The following is a 5,523-nucleotide window of genomic DNA, read 5'->3' on the forward strand; positions in this document are numbered from 1 at the left end:
GAAATCTCCTCTGCTAATGCTATTAATCCAAAATTTTACCCTTAGGCAGATTTTTTTGGACAAGGGCAGAAAGCAGCCACATTCTTCACTACTCATAAGCATGACCTGTAAGTCACATTCTACTTCTCTGAAGCCTCTTGGGCCAGCCTATCATAATCTACATTTCTCTCAGCACCACGGTCTTCCACGCTACTACCAACATGGCCCCTTAAGCACCACTTAAAAAAGATCAACTGCTTTCCTAATCCAAAATCCCAAAGCCCACATTCTGCCAGCAAGCAGTAAGGGCAGGCCTGTCCCGGCAACACCCCTCTCCTGGTATCAGCTTCTCACTGTGTATCCCTGGCTGGCCTGATCTCATTATGTAGATAGACCATGTTGGCTTCAAACTCATAGAGATCCAACTGCCTCTGCCTTCCAAGTGCTGGAATTAAAGACCAGGGCCTGAAAAGACACTAGCTGCCGACTACCAGGTTGAGATTGCTCTAGCTGGCTGCCTCTACCCCACATAGGAGCCACAAACTGGCAAAAGAATGTGGGTGCTAGTGTCGGCTTGCTCTGGTTCAACTCTCCCATTTACTAACTGTGTGGCTTTGGACAATTAACTTTTCTTTGCTTATATGCCTACAAAATAGGAATTTAGTGAGCCCATGCATGCAAACTGCTTTTCACTGTATCTATATAAAGAAAGTGCTTAAAATGCAGTCGATATTTTAGCTCTGATTGGGAACTATAGGGAACTGAAAAAAGAAAGTAAGAAAGAAAAGAAATCGAGATGAGAAAATCCAGAAAGATGTATACCAAGATATCAATACTTTTGGACCACTTTTATCTTTTTATTTGCTTTGTCCTATTTGCTATTTTTAAACAATAAAGTTATGCTACTCTGTGTAGTCCAGGTTGTCCTGGAACACTCTCTGTAGACCAGGTTGGCCTTGAACTCAGAGATCCATTGACCTCTTCCCTCCTGAGTGCTGGGGTTAAAGATGTGTGCCACCATTGCCTAGCTTGCTATTTCTAACTTTAAAGTTGTAAGAAAAAGAAAGCTGACTGTATCAGACCAAAAGGAATTTGTAGGGGCTGGAGAGATGATGTTCAGTGATGAAGAGAACTGGCTACTCTTCTGCAGGATCTGAATTCTATTCCCAGCACTTAGTGTCTGCATCTCCAGTTCCAAGAGGATCTTATGTCCTCTTCTGGCCGTCTTCAGTACTGCATGCATGTAGTACACACACACACACACACACACACACACACACACACACACAGATGAGAAACACCCACAAACAACAAACAAACAAATCAATAAATGATATTCAATTCCCCACAAAAGAGAGTATCTTCTTCTGAGAGCATCCCAGTCTGTCTCCAGATTCTCAAAAATATCTCTATGTTCTTGTCTGACTACAGAGTTCCAGATTCTAACCTTGAGGTCTCTAGTCATTTGCATTCCACCCAAGGTGAATCCCCACTCTTCTTCAGAGAGAGCACAGCGCCACCTGCAGGCTGCTTAAGGCCCTGTTACTGTTTCTAGACTCTCACGACATGGAAAGGAAGTTTTACTGCTAACAAGGAAAGATTTGCAGGGTCATTCATTCATTCATTCGTTCGTTCACACATTCAGTACCTACTCATCTAAAAAAAGGTGGCTGTCATAGGAAAGGGGAGTGCTCCACAATCCAGCAGAGGGATACATGAGGATCGTTTGTCCTCTACCACATCAACTCTGTGCTCTGCCTTTCTCATTTGTCCTGAGCTTGGCCTGATCACTGAGGACCATGTCTTAAAGCCCCTTGCCACTGGCTCCTCATTGACTGGACAAATGAATAGCCATGGTGAGAAACTGGAAGGAAGAGGTTGAGGCTGAGGGGCTCATGCCAGGTTCCTTGTCTGCCTCACACTGAACCTGTCCCTAAATCAAGGGTCACCGAGCTGTTCACCCTCCTGCATCTATCATCCAATCTCTGCTGCTGTCCCACCTAGCTGGGACATGGGGACTGTGGGAGGCTGCACTGTCCCTTCTACTCCTTGGCTCTACCCTAGCTCCTTCATAAGAAGCTCTTAGGAATGTGTGCTTGAGTGTGTATCCTGTTGGGACACTGCCTGGCAGTTTCTGGTACAGAAGAGGATGCTCTGGTTCAGAGAGGCAGTGGCAGGGGAGGCTGGGAGCTGGAGTGAGCAAGCATGGGAACCAGAAAGTTCCATGTGAGGAGAGAGTGGCTCAAGCCTCTGACCCTGGTGTTCCCGCTCAGGGAGTTGTTGCACTGGGAGAAGCTGGAGGGCTTAGCAGGGGTGCTGGTGAGATGCTGGCCCTTGAGGGAGTCAGCTCTTAGCTGAAGTTCTTCCCATCTGAGGCAAAGTGTCTCAGAGCCTGCCCTGGTTGCCAGCACTAGGCTCTTCTGTTTGTGTGAGTCACCTGGTCCCAGGACAGATGCCCCCAGATCTTCTGGGATCTCAGGCAGCTGGGAGAGAACACATATCTATCTTCCTGTGTGGTCTGCTCTCTACACCTCCTCTAGGTTTGCTTCATTCAGAGCCCGCAGAACATCCAAGAAAACATTCGTAACAGCCATTTCAAACTAAGACAGGAAGCACACATTCTCTGAACACTGGCATGTATGCTCTCTCACACACAGAGGCACACACACTAAACACACACTAAACACACATTGCATACACCCCATTTTGTCTTTCAAATGATATCCTAACAAGTAGTGAAGTTCTAGGCACGGAATGTGGAAACACTTCTTCAAGTACACACACACACACACACACACACACACACACACACACACACACACACAGAGGTAATAACCACTCCAGTTTCTGTAAGCCAGGATGGTTAGACTGTGAGTGATTACGTCAGAACATCGAGGGTCAGCAATGGCTGTTAAGGGGAAAAAGAGCATTAAATCTTTCTTTAATATTAAAGATAGCATTTCCTTCAGCCACGTCAGTGTGGCCAAAGTCCCAGTGCCAGGAATTAGGTATGGAGCAGAGCTTCTGACCATGTATCCTTGGCCTTGGTGAAGCAGGGAAGTCTTCCATTGTATCATGGCTCTTCATGCACAAAATCAAATGCCCAGGGCTGCATTCAAAACTGGCTACCCAGCTGCCAACACGTGAAACAGATCTTCAATACAATAACCAGCGTTTCTGTGTTAGCACAGTAAGTGACAAGGGCTGGTAGTGAGCTAACCGTTACTGTGACTTTAAATAGAGATGGCTATAAACACTATTTTCAGTTATCTGTGACAATCAAAGTGTGATAAACAAACACCTAGGATTCTGATGGGTCACAAAGTCTCGGGAGCTACCGATACCTTCAGGGGAAGGGGTTGAGGCCTGTGTTTTGAATAGAAAGGAATGCTGAATTTCAGTTAGATGGTACTGAATATTTTTAAAGACATCTTCCCACCCATGGTTATAGATTGAAGATGAAAATGTCTGTCCTCAGTGGAGCTACTCAGAAGCCGGGACACATTCAGACTCATTACAAAAAGGTACAGAGATGGGCTGGAGAAACCACTCATTGGGTAAAAGTGTTTGCCACCAAACCTGACAACCTGAGTTTGCTCTCTGGGACACACCTGGTGAGAGGAGAGAACTGACTCTTGCAAGATGTCCTCTGACCTCCACATGTGGCAAACAAACACTCCCCCACCCCCCCACCCCCCCGACCTCCATACAAGCAATAAAAAATATTTTTAGAAAGGTCCAGGGGCTGGGAAGATAGTTTAGTCAGTAAAGTACAGCTACACAGGCACTGAGACCTAAGTTTGATTTCTGGAGCCTGTGTGGGGAAGCCCGATGTGGGGCATTATCCCAGCACTGGAGAAAGTAGAGACAGAACCTCTGGTGTTCACTAGCCAGGCAGGTTAGCCTAATTGGCAAGTTCCAGGTCAATGAGAGATCCTGCCTCAAAACCACAAAGTGGGCGGGCAGTGTGAAAGTGAAGAACACCACCTGAGGTTAACCTCCGACTTCCACATAAACCCATTCAGGCATATACAAAGAAATGACAGGCTAGGCATGGTGGAACACACCTTTAATCCTAGCACTCAGGAGGCAGACACAGGTGGGTCTCTATGAGTTCAAGGCCAGCCTGGTTTACATAGTGAGTTCCAAAACAGACAGGACTACAAAAAGAGACCCTGTCTCAAAATAAATAAAATAAAATAAAATAAAATAAAATAAAATAAAATGATAAAGAAATGATGGCAACCCCCAAAAGGAGTCCAGATGAGCCAGTCCAACGTCATGTCCCACTGTAGTTTGGATGTGGAATGTCCCCAAGCGCTCTCTGTTGCTATGTGGCCTCCAGCCCGCAGCACTTCTGGGAGACAGCAGAATCATGAAGAGGTAGTGCCCAATGTGAGGTTTTAGTTCATTAGACAGGTGCCCAAGAAGAGGACTGCACCATCCTGGTGACAGCTCTGTTCAATATGTCCTTTCTACCATGGTGCACTCTCTGCTGCCAGCCCCACGATGTGCCCTTCAGAAGAGTTGAGTGTCAGGTGTGGCAGAGTGAGAGCAGCCACGTGCTGAGTAGGGGCAGGATAGACTGCAGAGGCCAGCAGCAGGAGTCAAGAGGAAACTCCACCTTTCTTTCCTCCCCTCTTGGGTCCCTTGTCCCTGCCCTAGTGCAGGGCTGCTGTCTCTCTAGGGACCTCTGCTGCTCATATTGTCTTCTGGAAGAAGCTTGTGGGGGGGGGTATGGGGGGGGAGGGTGAAGCCGGGAGGGAGGGAGGGAGGGAGGGAGGAGGAAGGAAGGAAGGAAGGAAGGAAGGAAGGAAGGAAGGAAGGAAGGAAGGAAGGGGAGGGTAGAGGAAAAGGAGGGAGGGGAGGAAGGGAGAGAACAGAGGGTTGCAAAGCTGGTTTATACCTGCTGCCTGCCCTGCATAGAACTTCTTGCACAGAGATTATGGGATGTTGATCCAGTGGAAGTCCCCCTTGGAGAGTAATTCCTCTGACTCTGAGAAGGTGAACCGAAGATAGCAGATGGCATTTTGCCACGCACTCCGGTCGAGTCAGCTTGACAGGCTGTGAAGCCTAAAAGCTACTCACAAGGCAGAGAGTTTCAAGGAAGCTCACCTCCTGGAGTTTTGGCGTTCTCATTTAACCATATACTCATACTCTATTCCCGCGTTAGTCTGGTGTATAGATCTACGAGCTCTCTTTTAATATTTTATTATAAATGCCTTTTAAGATTAAATTCTGTTATAATTAAGCCTCCACATTGTTCCAAGGTCCCAGAAGCCTGCAAGCTTGAAATCCGAGCTTGAAATCCGGCAGGAATGCAGAAAGGAAGTTACAAGAGGGTCTGTGACAGCATCTCCCTATACAAAGTACACAGATGTTTCTAGGACCCACCCAGGATGCCAGGAAGGGACAACCAGCGCAGAGTGACAGATAAAAGGAAAACAATCCAATACTGTTTACCTCTTGCCATTTGCAGATGCAAAGCCTATAGGATCCCGTTTGAACGAGATCACAGGCCAAGAAGAACCTGGGGAGGCTCAT

The sequence above is a fragment of the Mus musculus genome, chromosome 6 (assembly GCF_000001635.26).
Source record: "Mus musculus strain C57BL/6J chromosome 6, GRCm38.p6 C57BL/6J".
In the NCBI taxonomy this organism is placed as follows: Eukaryota; Metazoa; Chordata; class Mammalia; order Rodentia; family Muridae; genus Mus; species Mus musculus.